Source organism: Podarcis bocagei, assembly GCF_964188305.1.
Source record: "Podarcis bocagei genome assembly, chromosome: 8".
In the NCBI taxonomy this organism is placed as follows: domain Eukaryota; kingdom Metazoa; phylum Chordata; class Lepidosauria; order Squamata; family Lacertidae; genus Podarcis; species Podarcis bocagei.
In genome coordinates, this window is record NC_138133.1 from 32,759,496 (window position 1) to 32,784,348 (window position 24,853).

General features: G+C 42.5%; 2 long non-coding RNA genes across 11 annotated transcripts in view; one reads left to right on the forward strand and one right to left on the reverse strand.

Moving 5' to 3' along the window:
- The window catches only part of LOC308593935, a 401,889-nt gene that overhangs the window by 276,833 nt on the left and 100,203 nt on the right, over positions 1-24,853 (forward strand). For 9 of the 10 annotated variants that reach the window (XR_014011096.1, XR_014011097.1, XR_014011098.1 and 6 more), the window contains exon 6: positions 4,176-4,273. This is a non-coding gene — a long non-coding RNA (uncharacterized lncRNA). Of the gene's footprint in view, positions 1-4,175; positions 4,278-24,853 lie in introns of all 10 variants that reach the window. The other variant, XR_014011100.1, reaches the window with a different exon arrangement.
- Positions 1-24,853, reverse strand: part of LOC308594018 — a 181,179-nt gene that overhangs the window by 148,022 nt on the left and 8,304 nt on the right. Inside the window, exon 2 of the long non-coding RNA XR_014011230.1 lies at positions 21,617-23,852. This is a non-coding gene — a long non-coding RNA (uncharacterized lncRNA). The remainder of the gene's footprint in view (positions 1-21,616; positions 23,853-24,853) is intronic.

Below are 24,853 nucleotides of genomic sequence, written 5' to 3' on the forward strand. Positions count from 1 at the left end.
GAAGCTTTCCTGCTATCTGTGCTAGCTTTTTATCACCCCCTCCCCAAATTAATTTTATTCTTTTTCTTAAGCTCAATATGGGGAGCAAGCCAATAAATATGCATATATATTTTTCTCTAGTTCAGTTCCCCCACCTACCCATTCCCAATTTAAATGCTGAATTTAGGAACTGAATAATCAATTGTTTGACTGAAGAAAGTTCTGTCCATTCTTTCACAATATGATTATTTCCTTTTGTTATTTTTGACAAATTCATGCAAGTTCATGTGTAATACAAGAGAATGGTTTTTTATTATTATTAAAAATGTAGAAGTCCAAAGGCTTCTTCAGGTTAAGCCTTTAAGGTTTTCTAAAGCATTCTTACAGCATGTTACTAATTAAGATAGGGTTTTCATTTTAAGTTATACCAAGAATACCATTAGAGTTTCCCCCACCCACAAGAACTACTGGAATTCACTTGATACAGATTTCAAGGAACTGCTCAGAAAATACCGTGTGGTTTTACTGAGTGTAATGTAGATCCAAATAACACAATCAGAACCTATTGTGCAGCCAGAGCCCACCTGAAAATTCATTCAGATTAGATGGAGCAGAAAGGCCCAGGTTCCATCTCTGATATTTCCAGGTAGGGATGGGAAAGACATCCCTCATCTAAAACACTGAAGAGCCACTCCTAACCTAGACCATGTTGTACCTTCTAGTTATTGAACTCCTGTCTCCCATTTGCCCTAGATAGTTGCCCTAGATTATGGAGTTGGACTCCAATAATAGCTGAGTGGCATTACGTTGACATACTGGGGTTTTCCATTAAAGTGCCCGCAAGGGATCTCTTTATCCACCCCTATATTTACCTGGCCCTTTATCTGAAGCCAATTCCTTCCTCTCCAAGCCCAGAGGGAAGAGCCTGCCAACTAAAGTGAAGCCCAAAACCAGGTAATGTCAAGGGGCTGTCAGGAATGCTGGGTCCTCCACAGGTCAGGAAATGACTCGAGATGTGAAGTGCAATAAGCTTTTATTCATAAAGTAAAAACACAACAGAGTTCATCTAGGCTAGTCTCTCTTAGTTGAAGTTGTTGCTGGATCTGGCATCTCGCTCCTCCTTCCCTCTCTAGCCCCCTCAATCTGAACTCCTCCAAGCAGCTGTAAACTGTGGTGAGGAAGGACTCCTCATCTGGGCCTATCTGGCCTGTTGCAGACTGGTCCTCTGTGTTCCACCACCGCTGTCCTGGGTCTAAGTCTCTTTCCTCTGTGTCATCCCTGGGCAGTTCTTAGGTAGGTGGTGTCATCCCTGGGCAGTTCTTAGGTAGGTGGTGCCCACCACTCTTCCTCATCCAGCCAGTCCTTGACAGCTAACGTGCTGTTACAGTCTTCTCCTTTTATATATGCACCATCCAGGAACCTGATTTATATAGACCAGATAACATGCAGGCCTTGCCCTAATGAGTGAAAATGTTGTCCTGAGTTCATTGGACTTTATATGCGTATCCACCATTTGGACTTCAAGTCTAATCCCTTTGACCTTGCTCTCCAGGCTGCGTTCTACTTTTGCCCACTTTTGTACATGTGTGAACAGGCCCTCACACCACTTGTCTGCTAGAAATAAATTACAATCCAGTTATTATAGCAGACATCTGTGTGGTCCAGCGTGTGCAGTATTTTCAGTAATTATTTTTGCAGTCTTGGCCAACTGTCATGAAAAGGATCAGATGTGGAATTAAACAGAAGTTTTATACTTCAAAACTGCCACAGTTATACATTCATTAAAAGGAAGCCTATTTGCAGGCATACAAAGAGCCATTGTTATGCAAGCAGAAATCATATACAACTGTGGAAGAGTTTCATCTCTTTTATACAGTTGTTGTGTTCTTATTTTCTTTGTCTTGCAAGCAGAAACTGCTTGCCTTTTGTTGGACTCCCCTGACTACAATTGCATTTTTTGTTAAGAATTGGATGATTATTGGCAGATGTGTCATTTAATTTGTGTTCCTGCATCCTATTGGGATTTTAAAGCCTTCCTCAACTGTTCATTGTCAGGGTGTATATTTTTTTTAAAAAAATACAAAGCTATGATAAATTCTGACCAACTTATTTATGAGATTTGTTCTATTAAGATGCCTCTGTGTTAATACTGAACTGATTAAACATTTGGATGGTTGTAGGATGCCAGAATCATTGCCACGTCAGAGTATTTTACCAACAGCTACTGCTATTTCACTTTTATTACATGCCAACAGGGAAAAAGTCTGCTGAGCTGCTGGCAGAAAGAATGAAATAAATACAATTATACCAAGACTTATTCACTCCAAATTCAAACTAGCATGAATCCCGGGAGTTGTAATTGGTGATGAATCTTAGAATTCTTTGTCTCACATCCCTAGTCTCTCTCAGGAAGCTTTGAACACAGTTTGTGCTTATAGTTCAGGGTTGTCCTGCAGGTGTTGTTGGACTCCAACTCGCATCAGGCACAACCAACATGGTCAATGGTCAGGGATGATGGGAATTGTAATCCAACTACATGTAAAGGGCCAAAGGTCCTCCACCCTGCCTTTGTGTGAGAGGGCCTCGTTCTGCTATCGCACTGGGACTGATAAGGGTGCCTCTGGTGCATCAGTCCCAATTCTCTTCTGACTAGTTATAAGCTTCTGCTTTTGCTATGGGCAATCCTCTGGGCAATCCCAAATTTATAATGAACATTGTACGCTGCCTTTTAAGGGCCTTTTGAGTCCCCTTCCCAAACTGATGGGATAGTTATATGCATCTTGTGTGGCCAGTCTCTGCTAATGAGTGTGCAGTGGTGTCCTTGTAAATGTCATATAAAATGTAGATATGAAGTAGGGTTCAATGTGCAGCACTATACACAGGTCTCTTCATGGAACTGGTAAAAATTCCAACATACATAGTAAGGCAAAGGCATATGAAGAGCATCTGTGAACCTCCCCTATCTATACATTCCCTACATCCAGAATTAAGCTCTGTGTCATTGTTGTCTTGATTCCTTGGCCCAGCCATGGTAATTGCCTTCCACATCTCTTCTTCTACCCAGAGATAGCTGCCTGTTTGCCTGTGTGTGTATTTGTGGCATGTAACTCTCCAACAGTTTGACTTCACCCCTGAAGGCGCACTCTTCCATTGTCTCCTGAGACAGATGGATGACAACCATTTTACCCCAGCTTAATAAGATGGACACTTGGCTGATTAGCAGGATGGACCCACCCACCCCTAAGCTTTGCCTGTTTAAATTGCAGGCGGGGATGTGTTTGAATTGAGGAACATTCAGCCAGGTGAGCTTTCACCAGCTGCTTGAAGTGTTACAGCTGAAAACAGAGTTTTATTACTCCATCTGCTATTTTAAGACCACTGGGCCTAAGGCTCATGAAGTAGCAGTAAAAATTGTAGGGACAGGCATCTTACAACATCTTAGCCATGGTTGCAGAATTAAAAGGAAGGCCCACACTCGTAACTGCTGCTTCCATTTCAGTTCTTTTTCAGAGTTCGGTTGTCCAGCAATAATGTATTGATCAGTTCAATAGGATCCATGGATCCTGCCCCAAAGTTGTTGTTGTTTTGTTTTTAAAAAATACTACACTTATATGGGGTTTCCAGTGATTTCATATCCATGGCCAAGTTCATACTTGGTTAGCTTCAATAATGCTACAGCCATGGGGTGTTCCTAAACCAACTACTGCGTCCTTTCTAAAACGTTTATAATTTTCACATGTTTAACTCACAAAAATAAGTGGCTTTTGCTGCAAATAAATTGATTTTTATTTTTTATTTTTGGCTTATGGTCATCTGAATGTTTAGCCTTTCTTTTATTTCTGGATTCAGCTCTTGTTTATTACTGCTCAGGCCATTCCCACTTGTAACACTTGGATGTCTGCCAAGCACTCTTTGTTTACAGTAACAAGGGTGGAAAAGCTGACTTCCTGACCGTACTCCCAAAGTCTAAGGTGAAGCGTCTGGCAGGTGTGAAAAAAAAATTGCTCTTGCATTTGAACCTGTGCAGTGTATTCCATATAAGGACCCAGTCCTAAACTAACAAAGGAAAATTGGACTGTTGCCCAAGATGAAATATTAACACTTCATTAGGCTATGACCTGGTTCAGCTGCAAAGTCGGTGCATCTAACATCAAGTCATTTGGCTATATAATTCTTGTTTGTACATTTTCCTACAGGAGAAGTCAGAACTCAGCAAGCAACTAGAGACGGTGCATCACACAGTGAAGCTCAGACCTGTATCCTATGAGGCCTCTTCACCACAACTTTCTTTCAGGTTTGTACTATACAACCTATATATACCTTTGTTTCAGGATATGGCTGGTAACTCTTGATTGTTTGGGGAGCTTTTAAGCTTACGTTGAGAAATACACCTAAGGTGAACTGGGGAGCCCTTTTCAGTTAGCTAGGCAAGTGAGTGGGTCCTGATCAGCTGGTCAATGCCAGTTTGGATTAAAGCCACACCAGCAAATGGACAGTTTTTCCTCCGCAAATGGGCAAAGCTGCAGGGCCAACCTGCAGAGGAAGCTTGTCACTTTGCAGGCATGGTTTGAACAAAAAACTGCACTTGCAAGGGTTTCCTGTCAGCTGAGCAATGCTGTCAGTGAGGAGCAACCAGCAGTGCGCGTTAATCTGCCAGTGACTGCTTTACAGCCACATCTTCATCTGCTCCTCACCTGCCAACACATATTATGTCAGGTGTGGGACAACTGGTCATGGTTTGGGGGGAAACGGTCTCAAAAGCCAAATTAGGGAACTTACTGGACCTAATCCGGCCTGTGGGTCAGTGGTACCCCATTCCTGCCCTATGTTGTTCCTGTCCTGTTATGCCTGTCATGTTTAAACTTGCCTCCCTGGCATGACAAGCACAGAGAATATTCACTTCCAGAGCTCATATTTTGAAAAGCTTGCAGTACACAGCTTAGCTTGCTTTCTTGTCCAAAGATTGTTCTCCATTGTTATCTTGATATCAGCTCTTCCTCTTATGACACAGGTAAGATTATTGCACCCAAGGCTGCATACTTTGTAATACTACAAGTTACCAAATGGAGAGTATTGTAGTTTTATGTTGTGAACTGCGCTAAGATCTACAGGTACAGAGTGGTATACAAATTAAAAAACCGAAAAAAATTGACCTTTTATGAAGGGACTGTTTACTGATCATAGATAATACTTTTGCTGTGTGCAAATTCATCACACACACACACACACACACACACACACACACGCAAACGTTGCATGATTGTGTCAACTCTCTATTATGATTCTTACTGTAGCTATACATTATACACAGAGCATGTCAGTTTAAAAAGCAAATAGGTAACATAATAGCAGGTTTTCATTCAAAATTCATATGAACAGCACCGAATAGCCCACCCTGAATCTTAAATATGTTCTAAAAATTCTCAGTTAAGCCCTGTTGTCATGAAGACGGGCGATGAGCCTATTTGGACTGTACCGGTTCAGATTGCAGGGGGGTCACATGGTTGAGAGTTCCACCGTACCCAAAATATAGCAATAGACAGACCTTCCCCAGCTGGTCGTCACAGAACTCAGTTCTAGCACCTCTCAGGTGGGCGCTATTACCATTATAAGAGAACAAGGGAGACATTCATGGTGAGTTCCATCACCTCTTTTTCTAGAAAAATGGCACTGGCAATAGATTCTCACTTTACATAGAAAATGAGCAAACCGGGGGAAAGGTTTGCTTCCAATAGCTGTGGTTCATAGCTGTGGTGCATAAGAGCACTGTGAAGCGCTAGCACTAAAAGAAGGATAGGAAATGGCTTGGTCCAGGCGCCATCACAGAGACAAGTTTAGTGTCAGTACTTTGATCTGTGTACCATATTTTGTAATCCATTGCAGAGGCTCATGAGAACTGTTGTTCCTTTGACCTTGGAATTGTGATGGTGTGCATATTTCTGGAATCCAACCCTGAGCAAACTTGTGTTGAGAGGCCTTTGCTGATGCAAGTGTATTGATAAAGAAGCAGGGAGAATAAACTATGCAATCAAAGAGATGTGCAACCAAAGGGATGGCATTCAGATGAGCCTAAAGCCACTAAATAGCCCTTGGCAAGTCACACCAAAGTTAGGGATGTTTGTTTTGCTTTATTGGCCAACATTCAACTTGGGGTCATTGCTGGAGCTATGTGCAACTCTTGGGTTTCTATTTATGTAAGAGTTGACAAATGTTTGTTTTGGTTTCAATCCACAGGCTTCGCACCCCTAGGTTTCACTTTGAGGTTTCATGTTGAGTGAAAAATAAAGAGTTCTGTCTGGTTTGGGGTTAAAACCTCAAGTAACCACAGACTTTTCTCTAGAGTCTACAGGGAAAGGAGACGGTTCACTGGAAAGGGCTAGATGTGCTGAGCTTCATGAACTTTTCAAGGGAGCGTGAGCTGAATAGTGACTCTACTCTTTCCCATCAGGACAGGCTTAGTGACATGCTTCAGATTTATTTTTTTTCTGAAGTCAATATATCAAAGTTCACAGCCTGTTCAAAAATATTATTTCCCGCACAGTTCCTGTAAGTTTGTTGAGAGAGATGTTTTTTCTCGTAAAGTCATAACAGTTGACCAATACTTTAATAGTGCCGCCTAAACCCTTCTCTGCTTGTACCAATTCTCACCATTGGCACCCAGTCCCGCCTCTCCTTAGGCCTTGTATGCTGAGATGTCTTTTAAAAACTTCTGAGCATTTGGAGTGTTCATGAGCATTCCATCACATCTTTTTTTAATAGTGTCATTGGCTTAGCCATCGAGGACTCATTTCAGTCAACTAGCCAAAGGCTACTGATGTTTTAAAATAGCAGTCTGTTTTTTTACCTCCTTGTCCCTTTGTTTCGTTTATTTGATTTGGGAAATAATTGGGAATAGCCATTGCTTCTCTGAATTTCTACTTTGCTGTGTGCTGGAATTTGTTACCTTACTCATGCAAAAGTTGATGACGCAAGAGAGTTTTCAAAGCTGGTTCTGATTTCACATATAGAGATAGCGATTATATAGATTACAGGTGTTGATTTAACAGGCATGTAAAAATTGGAATGTTAAGAGTGTTGGGATGTACACTGACACTTATCTGATACTCTGTGAAAGTTGATCACCTTTCAACTGGTTGATCAATTACATTTAAATGCATTTACAGATTACTGAAATTCGGTATGGGTGCAATTAAAAATAAATAAATAGAGCAAGACAACCTGCAACTTAATAAATAAAACAACACTGATTTCTTAAGACAGACTGAGCTGATGTATCAAAATTGTCAAAGCCATGATTCCCAGTGCCACTTCAAACCATAAAAAGCACCAGCATTAGACAAGCCAGTGTTCTCTAGGCCTCTTTGCGTATTACAGCATATATTTTTTCTGTGCCTAGGTGTGCAATTTATATCAACAGTATGCAATGTGTGGGATCTCCATATCAAATCAACTTTTGGAACCCTTTTCTTCTTTTCCCTGTGTCCAAGGCTATAGCCTGTGGTATGCAAACTGGTTTTGCCTTTGGATCATCCTTGTATCTGCTGAGTGGTCCTTTGGGCCTCCCAGGACTGGACCAGTGAGCATCCTCTTTCACCAATGAACCAATGAAAAGAAGCATTTGCTGTTTGGGGCTGCTTTCCTCCCCACCACGTTTTCCATCTGCTTTTTACTGGAATAGTTTTCTCTGTGCTTTGCTCACCTCTTTTCCTTATCCCAAGTGACGTGTACGTTGCTAATATGTTGATCTACGTTTGACTGGCATCATACAAATGCCAGAACTTGTACCAGGCTACTGTACAATGCAACTACCCACGTTAGGAATCCATTGCCTCATCCAAACACAGCTTCCAGTTAGATTCCAGGGAAATATAGAAGTAGTGGTACAAGGGCATTGCCACAGATAAGCAAACAAAGGGAATGGAAGACATGTCGCCTCCTATTCTGTCATTTTGCACCAATATTGGAGCAACACAAGCCTCAGAATTGTTAACGGTTTGTCTGATGATAGTGATGCCTACAGGTCTCCCCACCCCTTTTTGGCCAGCTGACTATTCCCTCATTACCAGACATCTGCAGGCAAGAGGGAACACAGAGGGGGACCATTAACCTATTGGAGACTTGAGAGCAAGCCATAGAGAGAATTCTCAGGGGTTTAACTGGCCGTTTAAGGAACATACAGTGTTTATTAACTGCATTAATTAAGGAAATACAGTGACATGCCATGCATGCAGGAACAAAACTGTAAGGGTGATTTTCTTCCTGTTTTGCCTTCAAAATTATATTTATAACTATCACACACACACAAATATGCACACTCTGTTGTTCTTTCCCTCTCAACCGTGTGTGCTCTCATATTTCTGCACACACACACACACACACACACACACACACACACACACAGTATAACACCAGCAAACATATTTGCTGTTTGGCAGTCACATGTGAGCAAAACCTACTTTATGCACAATAAAGCAGAAGCATCTTGGCCCAGATTGTTTGTGTCTCTGGTAAACCCAGCACTTGGGGGAAATGATTAACGCGCCTTCTCTTTCCCTGACTGCAGCAGGACACGCTTTACCTGCATAATGAATCCGGCATGTGACGGGAACAGGGGAAAGGGAACATCCTAGGTGAACATATTATTTGCCAGAAATAAATTATTCAGGATGCAGTTTCAAATAGAGATTGCTGGGAGAGATAAAGCCATTGGGGATCTGTCCCCCTCCCCCCGCCAGTCCAGGCTACAGAGACATGGAGCATGCTTTTCAGGAATTCACTTAAGTGGAATCAGCTTGGAATAACACAGCCAAGAAGTAATATTGCTGCCATCCAGCTAGTGTCTGTGGAACAGCATCCTCGGCGTCTCTTCACAGTAGCATGCACGCACATAGGCGCAGACACGATACTGTGTGCAGAAGCGTATGTACACAGATTGTATTTTCCGAAAGGAAACTGCACCACGGCTACCTGAGAGCAGCGTTTGTTGGCTCAAGACGATTATTTGCGGATGTTGCTCTTGTTTCCCTGAACTAGTTGGCCACATCAGCATCCGTCTGCCAGCGCATCATGTGTCTCCTCACGCGATGCTCGGCTTTTTGCAGTTTGGGGAAAGAGAGCTCTCATGACTCTGCTCTCCTGGGCAGTAATATTCAGCAGCGCAGATATCCAAATCCAAAACGGCAGAAATAAAGTTGTGTGTTATTTTAGTGGCTTGATTTTTTATTTTATTTTTTAAACGATGATTTTAACTCTCTCCATTTTGGGGCTGGGTGGGATTGCGTTGCGGGGGGGGGGGGACTCCTGCTCTTTACTTCCTGCAGGATTCGAGCCGTGCTGTTTGGAAGGAGCGATTTCGTCTTCTCTCAGAGCGATGACGCTGTACCACTTTCGGCATATCCTGCTCCCCCCATTTACCTGGGTGGCTGCTATTGCTGCTGTTGCTGCGGCTGCTGCTGTTGGGCTTGCTCCTGCCTGCCTGCCTTCCTGCGTTTCAACCTGGCTTGCACTACGGGAGAATCTCTCGTCGGCACATTCTCGGCAAGATGCGAGGAAAATCTGGGCAGTGCATTCTGTTCCTGCTGGAAGAGAAGAAATGTGCGATTCTGGGTTTTTATTCCCCCCCACGCCACCCTAAAGGGTGAAAAATGTGAGTCAAAGAGATACGATGCCAGGTAATCCGGTGTTTACAGCAAGGGCATCGGCAGCGATCCTGTACGTATGGCAAGGGCATCGAGAAGAAGAATCCCAGGCACTGCTGTTCGAAGGGATTATTATGGGGAAAGCCATGGCGATGCCGTGCTTCACCTCAGAGGAGCTGTGCTGGAGATGGATAAATAAAGTATCTGATATGTGAGCCTGTCAGAGCATAGCCACGGGAGGAAAAGAGTGGAAGGGAGCAAGCCAGCAAATGAAAAGGAGGAAGAGGAGACGGCATGCCGTTTGATCGTGTCTGCTCATTTCTGCAATGATGATGATGATGGCATAATTTACAGAACCCATATCTGGGTAGAGGGACTCTAAATTGTAGTCTGAACACTCCCTAATGCGGTTACGGAGGAAACAAAAGGTGTAGGTGGCTGAAAAGACATGAGCACCTGGTGGGGGAAAGGAGAAGTGTGCAGTGTATGTTGTATGTGTGTCTGTGTTTGTACATATGTGCATTGAGGGAATGGCAGCTTTCTGACTTGAGAATGCATAGGAAGCCTTTCAGGCTGCTGGCTCAGGCTTGCTTATGGTGCATATTTTCAACTACCTCCTTTATACGTGTTCTTTTCGGCAATAAGCAGTCAGCTTGTTTGAAAAAGACATATTTGGAAATTCTCTCTTTCTCTCCCTCTCTCCCTCTTCCCTTTAACACCTTGAAGCCTTGAATCTTCTATATGTTTCAGGGAAGAACAGTGGGATTTTTTGTTTGCTTCATCTTTACAATCTTTATAAACACAGCTGTACTCAGTCTAGTGAAAAAATTCTATACTGTAAATAGACGTGTGGTCAGTCTAATCAAAATAAATTATCCCAGATGACTTTGGAAGCCCAGCTGGCAACTCCTCATTTTCAGATGGCTCAATGTGCAGCCGAAATGAAAATCGGCAATGTATTTACATTTTTAATGCATTTCAAAGTCAGCCTGTAATTAAAAAAAACAAAACAAAGCTGGGGAGGGGGACTCCGGAGTCCCACTGAAAAAGCACAGTGCTCAATTTTAGCAAAGATTTGCTATGACATGCTCACTGGCAAGTCCTATTTCTTGTTTTGCTGGGGTGGGGGGCAGTGAAGTAAGAACAGTGTTGTTGATGTTTTAAAGAACAGCTGAACTTGCTATAATATACTTAATATGCTAACTGCTTCTGAATAATAACTGAAGGTGGTCATATCTGTGTAATGGGCCAAATGAAGTGAAAGGAAACAAATGCTGCAGACAGATAGGAGAAGCTTGACGGTCTCTTCAGCAGCTGCCTACTTTGTGTATGTGTGGGTGTTTAAATCCAGAGACCATAATTTTTCTTCATGTGTATCCAAAGGAGTTTTTCAGTAGTCGTTCTCTAAGGCTCCTGTCTATACCTTGCAGGATTTTTTCTGCTGATGAGTGTACTGTTTGCTCAGGAATATCTTAGCCAGCTGTTGGAGAAATGTAGTTTTCTGCTTGTTTTAAAGGGGGAAAATCTGGCATAGGAAAATACATTTTGCTCTGCAGGGGAGCTACACCTCTTCCTCAGATATTGTGGTTCCAGCTCAGACATTTTAAACGGAGAGAGATGGGGGTGGAAGGCGGAAGAGAGGGAGGGAGGGAGGGAGGGAGGGACTTGTGTAAATCGTACAAAGCTGCACAGACCAGCAAAATGTCAGCAGCTTGTAATTAGCAGTTCATGGTTACGTCAGCGACCATATCTTTCCAAGAATAACTGTGATGCATGCCACAAAGTGAGGAAGATAGTCACAACCTAGTTATCAGCCCTGGTTCAAACAAGGGCAGATGGATTAATGAATGTGCTGTGTTCATAAATCAAATATGGATGGGATCACATGTTGTGGGGCTTGCTGAGTTCTGCATAGTTGAGGGCTCAGTTGTCAAGTTTTCTGCAGAAGCAGGCTGTGGGGAGAGATTTGCAGAGTATAGAGTGCGAACCTTTTAAAAAACACACTGGTTGCCCGTAACAAATGCCTTTGCTTTCTATGCAGGCTTCATCTAACACACGCAGCTGGCTGACATGATTGCACCACAGTTGCCAAAAAGGAGAAAACAACAAATGCAGATGTGTGACGCTTTCACTGAAAAGCTACGGCAGAGAAAGCGCACCATTACTGTAGATTTGAGTTTTGCTGGGCTTTTCAAATATGCTTCACAAGTAATGTGAGATGGCTTTTAATCAGCCTTTTCTATTTCAAAGGGTGTGTTTTCTTTCAAATGTGTCAAATTTGGTACAGCATTTTTTAAATCCAAAGCAGATCCTGGGGGGGGGGGGGAAGAGCTTCTTCGGGAACATTTCGGGAGCTGAGCCCGACTGCTTTGGGTATGCATTTGCAGTCCTGCCGCATGCAAGCAGTGAGGGGGGCATGGGAGGTGCCCGTCCGTGATTGGCCTTTTGCAGACGCCTTTTACGCAGCACTTTCCTGGCTTTTATCTGCAAGCCTTTGCAACGTGCGGTTTGTGTTTCTCCCCTCCTGTTCTGCGCTGCCCAAATTGCTCGGAGCCTCTTCTGGTTTCCCAGATTCCCTGCAGAAGTCAGCCTCAGTTCAGCTCTTGTTTATTTAGCTCACCTTAATAATATGCCCAAAATAGACTGCATTGTGCAAACATGTTATATTTTGGGCTGGGAAAAAATGTGCATTTTGTTCGGAGGACAGGGCTGTGTGTTAACATGAAGCCAATAGCTCTTTTGTTGCTGCATGTAGTGCCGTTTAAACATTCTTTAATTACTTGGAAGTTTACAAAAGCCATCATTCTCCCAGCCCCGCATTTTGGATTTGGGCAACGTGTATACCATGCCTGGACCCAGAATAGTGCTGTTCTGTGCACCAAACAGGCTGGAAGGATTTCATTTGGCTTGCGTGTGTGTAAGTTCAAACAGCTGGTAATTAATGCAGGACCCATCTCCAGAGTGAAAACGTTAGCGGACGTGAATGGCTGCCTGATTAATGCTGCCCTTCAAAGGGTCCTCCATCCAGCAGCCATGCTTGCAGCAGAATAATGCAGCCTGATTTGATTGCGCTCTAACAGCGTAGTATGTCATTGTGTCGCCAAGCAATTGAGGTTATTATGGGGCAGGGCTGACAGACGGGACAGTGGGGTTACTAGACCGTGGCATTTTTAGAAATACAGGCCTGACCTACTTAGAGTTATTCTTGCTGGCTGGCTGGCAGCTGCATGGTGCATGGAGCGTCCTGATAGGCCGAGGCTGTTGCTAGGGGGAATTAGCATGAATTTTTCCACATGCAGCCTCTGATTGAATGATAAAAGCTGACTGGAATTAAAGAGATTCAGCTCAGCATTATGTAGATTTATCTCCCTTATTTCTCCTTCTGGAAGCAGAGAAAAGGAACAAAATACTGTGTATTCTTTGACCCATTTTCCTATCCAAGGGGAGGCAGATCTTGTACTGTTTTAATTCTTGAAATTATGTTACGGGGGGAAAGGGCCATTTGACATCACAGAATGTTTCGTATGGACTGACTTCTTTCTCGTCTGATTTACGTAGCGCTTTTCTGAAGCAAGCTTTTTCACCCCTTCCTCTGTGCAGATATAGACTCCTTTATTGTTAAGACACGAAAGAATAGGTAGGATACTGAGTTTCGAAGGAAGCCATGTATACTGGCATTTGATACATGATATAAATCCTGGGCAATTTTTGGAGCTGCCTCCATTCGTTCATAAACAGAGATCAGTTCCCTCAATCCTAATGCAGAAAGACACATACAGGGATTTCTGCAATGTTGGATGTGAGAAATTAGTTGCCGTATTACATCCTTATATTGAAGAGGCTTCCTCAATCTCCTCCAACCAGTTTGATAATACAGTGGTACCTTAGGTTAAGAACTTAATTCGTTCTGGAGGTCCGTTCTTAACCTGAAACTGTTCTTAACCTGAGGTACCACTTTAGCTAATGGGGCCTCCCACTGCTGCCGCACCACCGCTGCACAATTTCTGTTCTCATCCTGAAGCAAAGTTCTTAACCTGAAGCACTATTTCTGGGTTAGCAGAGTCTGTAACCTGAAGCGTATGTAACCTGAAGCGTCTGTAACCCAAGGTACCACTGTATTTTCCCTGTCCCTGGATTTAAGTATATCTTTAAATGCTCTGTGTCAAAAACATTTGGGGGGGCTGGGATTGAGCACATGTCTTCTTCTTTCAGTGTGTTTCTCCCCCACCCCAGCTCAGCTCTGACTTTTTGGTGACAATTCCAAGCTCCCTGCAAGGGCAAATAAAACACCCAAGTCAATACTGCTTGGGTGTAATCACAGATCTTACCTTTGTTACCGCTACTGATTATGTAAGATCTGTAAAATACACAGAAAGCATCCATTTATCTTCTTAGGCATCACTGAGAAAGGAATGGCAATTCTCCAAACAGAAAAAGTGGCATGTGCACATTCATTTGAATTTTACAAATTGCACAAATGTATACATTCGACTGAATAATGCAATGGAAGTTAATTTGAATTCAGAAGGTTTTTGATACATCATCATCCAAGGAACTCTGGAGGCAACATTAATCTTTGCTCATCTCCTTAATCTAGATTCCCAATCTATTGCTATTACCTTTTCTTGCAGAGGCAGACAACATATGACCCTCTAGATCAGCCTTTCTCAACTTGTGGGTCCACAGATGTTATTGAACTACAACTCCCATCACCCCTAGCTAGCAAGGCCAGAGCTCAGGGATGATGGGAGTTGTAGTCCAACAACATCTGGGGATCCACAGGTTGAGAACTGCTGCTCTAGATGTTGCTGAACTTATATTGTCCTTGGCTATTGGCTAAGCTGCCTGAGACTGATGGGAGTAGGACCTTGGCAACATCTGGAGGGCCACAGGTTAGTCACCCCAGCCATGCCCTTGCCATTAGTAACAAAAAGCTATCAACATAATGCAAAGTAAGACATAGATTTGATATGGGCAGGACAAAAAAATCTAGGACAAAAACTATATGCACTAGGGCTGGCTAACCTGGTCCCATCAGCCCCAGCCAACCTGGCCAGCAGTTAGGTATGATGGGAGTTGCAGTCCACACCTCAGTCACCCCCAACATATACGCTGTTGGCTCTAGGTCTCAATGTTGGCCTCATCAGTGGCCAATTATGTGGTGCATGAAAGGCCACGAACAGTTTTTGATAGGAGCCTACACCAATCTGAAGTGGATCTGTAATGGGCTTTGTCCCTGCTGCACATCCCCCCAGGCCTCCCTCACTTCCTTTTTAACAGTTTGTGCAATTTCCACGAGTTGTAAAGTGCCTTTTCCTCTATAGCTAGCATTGCTTGTGGTCCTGCAGACTAGCCAAGTAGCCAGCAAGTTTTCACCTGCCTGTGGCTATTCTTCCTGGAATTCTCCCAATGTCCTGTGTGGAAGAACACAATGTTAGTGGCCAGTGATTCATCCCTTATATGCAAGGAGAAAAGTCAGAAGCGACTGTGAAACTCAGGGGCCATGGAGAAAAACAATGGGATCAAGGATCAATCCATTGTATTTGGAGCAAAAATGTGCGCACTCTTGTTCCTTAATGTCCTTTTTATATCCCTGAAGTAGCTAATTATGAAACAAACTGGAGAAACTGATGGCTGGAAATCCACAATAAAACTTCTACTGTCCTCCAGTGTATGTAATAATAACAACCAATAAACTTAGTTACACCATAGTGTTGGAGCAGTAACTTGCTTGCAGTGCTGCAAATTACATCAGATGGAAAATGGAGGGGGAAAGTGATGAATACTAGGAGATTTCTCTCTGCCTCCCATATTTTTAAGCAAAAGAACACACATTCACAGAAATGTGTTTTTTTAATAGGTTTTATTTGGCCCTTGCTGATTCAGCTGGAGCATACAGCTCTCATACATTTTTATGATAGATGCAATGAGAACTTGGAATGTGTGTTTTTCTTCTTGTCTTTATTTGAATGTTTTCAAATAAGAGTAAATTTATTAGGGGACCCTGATTGTAACAGTTTCTCTGTAGACTGGAAAGACAATTTAAGAGATCTTAATACTGATCATATAGCAATATAGCTTTGAAAAAGAAACACTAAACTCAGTGCTTTTAAAATGAAGGAATTGGGAAAATGAAGGAATTGGGAAGTAAAATATTACTATAGCTATGAAAGAGCCAAACATCTTCTTGATAAGAACATGGCCTTCTATTTGTAGCATGATTTGCCTCCCTCTACCCTCTGGCTTTCCTTTTATAGAAAACTAAATTACTGTAACCCCTGAAAATAATAAAGTGTTCCTTTTGCTCTAGGTTTTTCTTGACAGTCTCTCTTAAAGAGAGAGAGAGAAAAAATAGAGGCTGCTTTTCTCTTAAGCCAGCACTCTAAATGAAAACGAAAGCAAACAATAAATGGAAGCACGGTGGCATTATAAAATAGGTTTATCCAATACAAAATAATTTTAAAACATACAGTTCAAAAGCTCAGCACCCAAAGTTTTCTTAATATTAGGCACTAGCATTATGAAGTGATGGTACAAAAAGTTTGTGGGCCACTTCTTTTTCTTTTCTTTTTGCACCACTAAGTTGCCAGGGGTAGAGATGCTTATATGCACCCAGGGCATTGCACCCAGCGCTTGCCATTCCAAGCTTATATGCACAGTCTCATTTTTGATGCATTATCTAAAGAGGTTGAGGTGCTCAAATTGCCCATACTGGGAAAACCATCTTGAGTTTTGAGATTTCTCACTGAAATAAAGGAGGTTTGTTCCATTACATTATTTTTCATCTTATCGTTCCCCCTCCCGTTGGCTAAATCAAAAAATGGAAGGAGACCAGTACAAAAATAGTATTGATGTACAAAATAGAAGGAGATGATTTTTGTCTTCCTACCCATCTGTTATTTAGTCAGTAACAGAACAATTATAATCCACAGAGATGCTGCCTGGAGGAAGGTTTGAATGGGAGGGAGATGTTCCTCCACCAACAGAAAGAAGCCTTACCTGTTGAGAGGAAAACACCCATTGCAGAGACTCCTACTACAGCCAGGGAAAGCTCCCATGAGCATGGATCTACCACTGTTGGTGTGCTTTGGTGGTGCTAGCTGTCGTTCAGCACTAAAACAGAAACAGGACAGAAGGCTTTGGGTCCTGCGGATCCAAAACCCCATTGGTCACCTGAGGCCCCATGATTGGGCCCATCATCTGCCCCCACCTTGATATCAATGGGGATTATGTTTCAAAATTGAAATCTGCTAGGGTGAAAGAAAAAAGAAAAACACCCCTTTTGGGTTTAAAAAAATCTGCCACTTTCCTACCCAGTGACCCTAGTTGGCATTGATCTGCCCATAGTCAGTCTCTCAGTATTTCTTCCAAGTGATTTAAAAAACAATGCAAATATTTGTAAAACGAAACACGTACGTGTGTAAAATCTAATTATCTTTGTAACACCGCCCTTTCCCAATAGCGGCTTTCGCCTCTCAGGATGTGGAGTGAAGAGTGCCAGTTTCTCCTGGGAAATGTCTAGGGTTGGGGAGCAGAAGTGGGGTAAATATTCCTGGTGTCAGTCTGTTTTGGCAGCAGCTCATTATGTGAAGTTCATACCATGTGAATCAGCCCAGACACATAGAGGCTCTCTGCGCCTGCTACTGTCAGTTCCAGGCCATGAAGAAGGCATGGCAGTGATTTACATCCCTATATTATCTAAATTGGGCTTATGCCACAGAAAAAGGGATCTGATTGGACTTTTCAGCTCTCTCATCTCTGCACCGAAGAATGATCTGGTGAAATCCAGAATTGCCTTATCTGACTATTTCCCAAATATCCTCACAGAGTACTAGAATAGCCAATAACACTCAGTGTCACCTGTGGCCTATTTACTCTCATAGTGGCTTTCTTCCAACCGAGGAGATGTTAAATGGTTAAACTATTACATAAATGTTTACATAAATCAAACCTGCTGTGGTATGTTTAAACATGTTGCTTTTCTTGCTGACTGCCATTTTAGAAAAACCCTATTGCATGTACAGTTTCTGCTGGCTGAACCTGGTTTTAGAATTCACACTTCAAAAAAGTGAAGTTATTTCTCAGTAACTGGCATGTGTACATATGTACACACATATATCTACTAAAAAGTGGTTCAGATTCTTAGGTCTACAAACGTTTTGAGTAATGGTCTTGCTGAGTGTCTAGAAGATGCATCAGGTGCAGAAGGAGAAGGCCTTTTCCCTTGACATGCTAGACTAGCATTTAGGATCTGCATTGACTTGCTAGGCAGGTAGGAAGTTAACTCTTTATGTTCCTGCCTTACAGCACTATCCATATATGGTAGTTTGATAGAGAGAGAGAGAGAATGAGAGAGAGAATGCAGTCGTACCTCGGAAGTTGAACGGAATCTGTTCTGGATATCCATTCGACTTCCAAAACATTCGGAAACCAAAGCACGGTTTCCGATTGGCTGCTGGAAGCTCCTGCAGCCAATCGGAAGCCATGGAAGCCACATCGGACATTCGGGTTCCAAAGAACGTTCGCAAACTGGAACACTCAAGTCCAGGTTTGTGGCGTTCAGGAGCCAAAATGTCTGAGTACCAAGGCATTCGGGATCCAAGGTACAACTGTACTGGGTCTAATGCAACATTATTACCTAGAAATTTTGATATTAGGTAATTTATCTTTTTCCAGTACAGTATACCTGCAACTTATGCGGAGGTTACATTTCAAGGATAACACATAAAGCCAAAATCATGCATAGTCAAAACACATTGGGTACAATAGTGGGTGGTATTGTCAAAGTCTTCCCCATAGCTGTCAACCTTCCCTTTTTGCGGGAAATTCCCTTATTCCAGCGCTGTTTCCCGCTGCTTCCCTCTGTTATCCTGGATTGTTAGCTATCCCGTAGACTGTCCCCGGGACAGGTGAGGCTGCTGATCCCTTATTTTCAAATCTGAAAGTTGACAGCTTTGTCCCCCCCCCACACCCTCCCCCTTTATTTTTTATTTTTATTTTTGCCATGTGTGTACAGCTGAATGTGCACATGTTACATGTGCGTAAATTGGTGGTCTACTCTACTGTATATCCTTGGTAACTGGAATTGCTGCCATATATGATAGTGACCCTTTCTCTCTTTACGGCATTTCCAGTATATGTGTGGGTAGTTTCTATTTATTTTGCTTATTATCATATGCCACCTTGCCATCACTTTATAGCATTTTTCTCTTCATGTGTGTTTTCCCATACTTCAAGTGGTATATTCTGTACCCACATAATCATTAATCCCTTCACTTGGTCAGGTTCCATATCATAGGGATGCGGGTGGCGCTGTGGTCTAAACCACTGAGCCTCTTGAGCTTACTGATCAGAAGGTTGGGAGTTCAAATCCCCACAACGAGGTGAGCTCCAGCTCCTGCCAACCTAGCAGTTCAAAAGCACACTGGTGCAAGTAGATAAATAGGTACCGCTGGCATTTCCATGCGCTCTGGTTTCACCACGGTGTTCCGTTGCACCAGAAGCAGTTTAGTCATGCTGGCCACATGATCTGGAAAGCTGTCTATGGACAAACACCGGCTCCCTTGGCCTGAAAGCGAGATGAGCACCGCAACCCCATAGTCACCTATGACTGGACTTAACCTTTTACCTTTTACCATATTTCAAGTGCAATTTATGTATGTTTGACAATAGGTGTTCCTTATTTTTCCTAATTAATTTCTCAAAATATGTTGGTTTTGTTTCATATTGTGGTTAAGTCTCTAAGAAATTAGCTTAATAAAGATCTTTTTTGGAAGCGCTTAAACCAGGGAGGTCTCACGTGGTCCCAATCCACAGCTGAATAGAGAAGACAAATGCCTAAGAATGCTTATGAGTGTACCTAATCATTCCAGTCAGATGTCATAGGGTGATGATTCCTCAAGGGTACTGAAACTCCTTAGAAAGGCCCCAGAGTCTTCTCAGGAACTCCTTGTTTGTGTCTGGCTTTTGTTAGCTGGGGATGACAGTGCTTTATATAGTAAAGTTGTAGGAAATATATATATATGATTTTACTTAGGCCCACTAACTAAGGAAACCTGTGTCCATTTAAAATAGGATCTTGTGTTTCACTATGGAAAAGGAAAGTTAGTCCATAAATGTGACAAATATGGAACTCCAGTGTGTTGAAGTAAAGGGTACATTGCTTTTGAAGCCTCTGTAATGTTCTTGATCAAGGAATAGGCTTTTAAAATAGAAGATCTCTCTGAAAACAAGGGGCATCTGTTGACATTGCAATGGAATGGATAATAACTTAAAGCTTAGGTATGTGGACATTTTAATTACCTTTTCTACAGGGTGAATGCAAAATCTTATCAAGCTTGGAAAGTTGCTTTAATTCAGATCAGTCCATTCTTGTTCCATCTAGCACGAATTGATAGGTAGTTGCTTTCCATCCTTTCAGACTGGGTTTGGTCCCTGGAGATGCCAAAGTTTCAGCCTGGTACCTTCTGTATGCAAAGAATATATGTTCGTCTACTGAGCAATGGTCCTACTTCCACATATTTCAGTCTTGGAAATTCTGGTGGTGAAATCTCATTGAAGGGGGGGGGGAGAATTTTTGGGCAATATGTATTGGGTTTTTAAAGAAATGGTTAAAATGCTTTTAAACTAGCAGGAAAAGCTTTTGCCCGTGTTTTCCTGCTCTGCCACTTGCCCCATGAACTGGACCACAGTGTTGGAAGCCCAGTATGATTTACATTAAGGGACACGGGTGGCGCTGTGGGTTAAACTACAGAGCCTAGGACTTGCTGATCAGAAGGTTGGTGGTTCGAATCCCCGCGACGGGGTGAGCTCCCGTTGCTTGGTTCCTTCTCCTGCCAACCTAGCAGTTTGAAAGCACGCCAGTGCAAGTAGATAAATAGGTATCACTCCAGCGGGAAGGTAAACGGCGTTTCCATACGCTGCTCTGGTTCGCCAGAAGCAGCTTAGTCATGCTGGCCACATGACCTGGAAGCTGTACGCCGACTCCCTCGGCCAATAAAGTGAGATGAGCGCCGCAACCCCAGAATCGGTCACGACTGGACCTAATGGTCAGGGGTCCCTTTACCTTTCCCTTTTTATGATTTACATTGGGCTCATGCAAGTGGCTACTTTTCAAGAACTAGAAGAGGAAATAAAATGTGCAATAAATTGCCGCTCTTTGAAAATCAGTATTTGTTAGTAAACTAACTTTTGCAAACAGTCACCATGCTCAAATGTTTCCATTGCTGAAAGTTGAGCTGGCTTTTCAAGGCTTTCTTTACAAATGTGAATGGCAACTCCTGCGAAATGTTAATTTAAACCCCCCTCCAAAAAAACCAAAAGACTGCTGATCTCAATGCCCATTCGCAGTTTGAGGAGTGGAAGGGGACTGAATTTGCCAAAACTCTGTGGTTGGGATTTATAGAAGTGTTTTTCAGAGCAGATGAAGTGGCTGGGCTGCTGGTGTGATCTCACAAACTGATGAGAAATGACAAAGATGAAGTGGTAGAGCTTCTCCTTCAAGCACAGTCTGAATATAGGTCTTACTTTGCAATCAAAAGACACGCCATATATTCTGACAATGACTAAAGTACTGAAGTTGTGAAGTTCTTAATTTAAGGTTTTTGGAGTGCATAACATCAGGTGGTGTATTGTTTTCTTTTCCGAGTGGAGTAAGTAAGCATGCTTTCAAGATGGTTGATGAAAGCCTATGGGCATTATCTTGCTCAGAAGCTTAGTGGAGTCAGCAGGACACGTGGAATAGCACCATGACAGCTTGTTACTGGCTGTGTGCTGGCTGCCATGGTAAACCACACACAACCAGTATGCACTGCCAATGCAATGAAGAAGAATAAAATTTGACTCTGGTTAGCTGCTACTGTTTAGGCAGGAGTGATTAGCAGGGCTTTTTTGTGCAACAATTTGAGCAGGAATTGCTATTTGAGAATTTCAGCATCACCAGTTCCTCCCCACAGTAGTTAGCCTGGGGGAACTTGCACTCCATGTGGAAACGGTTTGACCAGTAGTGCATTTCCTTCATGCTTGCTTTTATTTTTGCAGAGCTCACCCCAAAGGCTCAGGAAGCTAAACATGCATCCATTTTAAATGGGGATGTGTTGAAGAGGCAGGGACTAGGAGCAATGCCGTCTCTCAGGGCCTAATGCTTACTTAAGCTAGAAGATGGAAGCATGGATATGTGTGTGTGTGTGTGTGTGTGTGTGTGTGTGTACACACAGGTATACTTATAGTGTGGCGAACAAAAGTGAGGCCAGTTGGAATTAAAAATCCAATATGTAGAATGGTAAAGGTCTGGAAAAATCCAGTACACCCTTATTTATCAGGTAGAAATGTCCTTCAGGAGCTACTGAGCTGCCAAGCCAGCTTTGCAAAAGAAAAACCATGCCTTCAAGCAAAGCTGATGGTGCAGGAGCAGCCAGGAGTCCTGCCAGAAATCAAAGGGGACAGTGAGAGATGGGGATTAAAGCCTGAGATGGAAATCAGTCACCTACATTTTTCTCCTATGAAAGTACGCAAATGAATGACAAAGGGCCATTGACACTAAAGGTGACCTAGAAGGGGTGGCATTTTGAAAAAGAATGCTAAAGAGGATAGAAGGATAAAAATAGCAGTTATAATAAGACACTGCAAGGGAGGGCCTCACGTAAGGGGAATTCACGTCAGCGGGGCTTCCATTCAAACACTTGCTTGTGTGCATATATTCAGATGAAATGTTTTATGTACAGTTGAGCTGAGACCAGTGATGGCTCAGTCTATTTCCTGAATACGTTGGTATCACATGTGTTTATTCATAAGTCATTTTTATCCCATTTCTGTATTAATCTGCTTCCCTTACAAAACAAGATCTGCATGAACATTCATCTTTCAGGGCATATTTTTGAAATATCTTCTCACCAAATCCACATTTTTAAAACATATATTATTCTAAAATCTCTATTTCTTTGTACACATTTTGGTATGGTCTTTGAGATGAAAAATGCACCACAGAACTTGGAGAAGTCTGAAATCTGAAGGATAACTGTGTTTTAGTCTGCTTATTCATCCAGGAAGTGGCGATCAGATAGGTAGGCGGTGCCTCCCTCCTCTGATGTCACAATGACTTTGAAAGCCCTGCCCACCAGCTAACTGGCACCAGCTGCAATCCCAGCTCGGGCAGCAATTGGCTGCACTTGGAAAATTTTCGCCAGGCCCCACCAGGTGACTGATGGGTGGTTCTTGCAAACACCACTTCAGCAGAGATCAACTCCCTTTATCACCATTTGCTGCCCTTGAATGGACAAGAGTTTAGTTGCTTTTCTAGGGCAGCATATATTAGAACTGTGTCCCAAAGTTTTTTGAGGTGTTTTGCCAATCAGGTGAGAAAGCTAAGTGGCATACCAGTATCTATGGCATGTAGTTTTCCAGCAATGGGAGAGCGAAGAGCAGAGTGCTATGGGAAAGGAAGATAAAGCAGTGAAGGGACATTGGCCTGGATATTTTCTTCATCCCCTTCCAAAAGCCACATCAACTGTGAAATATTGTGGGCCTTATAACTAGCATACAAATTCATCTGGTACCAAATTGGAGGAAAGGGATGAGCTTGGAAGACAGGGGCCCACACTTCCTTCATCTCTTTACACTGTACTTTTTAAAAATTGTTATAAAATGAATTGTTATGTCTTTCAAAAAGGTCTAGATATGAAGTGCTCTACTCGGGGATTGTGGGGTCAGGGAGACCCAGATCCACTTTTCTTTTATCCCAGTTCCAATGAGAGAGAGAGAGAGAGAGAGAGAGAGAGAGAGAGAGAGCGAGCTTGTTTTGTATTTAAATGTTTCCAATTATAATGTTTAGGAAATCATGCCTATATCCATCTTGAGTTGTTAGATCCATCAGCGTCATCTCTCTTTACTCCCTCCTCCCTCCTCTATGTAAAGTCTAGAACAATGCAGGATGTGTTGAGGCAAAACTGTTTCAAATTAAGTTGAATGTCAGTCTTTAAAAGTTTCCAAGGCTAATTCAAAGGACTGTCCTAGAGCTTGGTTTCAGAGTTATGAAAAATTGGAATCCCTTGCTTGAATACATTATGCTGTGTTACACAGCATAGTTTCAGTTTGTAGAAATCTGAAATGAATTCAACTATTTGAGTAGGCTTGTAATAGAGCAAGCATATCAGTTTTCATGCAAAGGGGCAATTGTGCTTTTTGATCCTCTCTTAAGGAATAAGGGAGACAATTAGAGTGAGCACAATCACTAAAGTACTACAGTGGTGCCTTGAAAGACGAAATTAATTCGTTCCACGAGTTTTTTCGTCCAGCGAATTTTTCGTCTTGCGAAGCATGAAATCCCATAGGAATGCATTGAAATCCAATTAATGCGTTCCCATGGTCAAAAAAAGTCCAAACAAAGCCAAATTTGGTACAACAAGAGTTTATTAAGTGCTCTTTAAAGTCACACATACTGTAAAGAGCATTTCAAAAATTGAAGGAACAATAAATTAAGTTTCTAAACATGACAGAAAAACATTTAAAAATCAACAAAGTGTACAGTACATTTTCTAAGACTCTGGGGGACAACTTGAAGAAGGTTCCTCTTCCACTCTTTGCTTCTTGCTGAAGAACCCCCTCCCCAACTGTTCCCCCAGCCTCCCACCACACAGAAATTCAAATCCAGAATTTTTTTAAAAAAACAGCAGAGTGGCCCAATGGTCACAGAAAATCATAAAAATGCAGAAAAAAAACCACACAAGCTTCCAGATTCTTGCAAACCCCTCCTCAACTGTTCCCTCAGCCACCCACCACACAGAAATTCAAATCCAGATTTTTTTTAAAAAAACAGCAGAGTGGCCCAATGGTCACAGAAAATCATAAAAATGCAGGGAAAAAACGCACAAGCTTCCAGATTCTTGCAAACCCCTCCCCAACACCAAGTCCTTGAATTCCAAACACCCCAACCCAAAATCCAACACCCCCCCAAAAAAGTTTTAAAAGTTTAAAAGAAGTTTTGGAAAAGCTTCAAAAATCACCAAAGTCTTCAAAAACCTCAAAAAAGGCTACCACACCGCGTTCTATGAGTTGCTCCTCGAAGTCAAGTCGCAACTGTATTAACGGTGTTAAGAAAAAGGAAACAAACTTGCAAGACGTTTTCATTTTTCGTCTTGCGAAGCAAGCCCATAGGGAAATTCGTCTTGCGAAGCAGCTCAAAAAACGGAAAACCCTTTCGTCTAGCGAGTTTTCCGTCTTGCGAGGCATTCGTCTTGCGG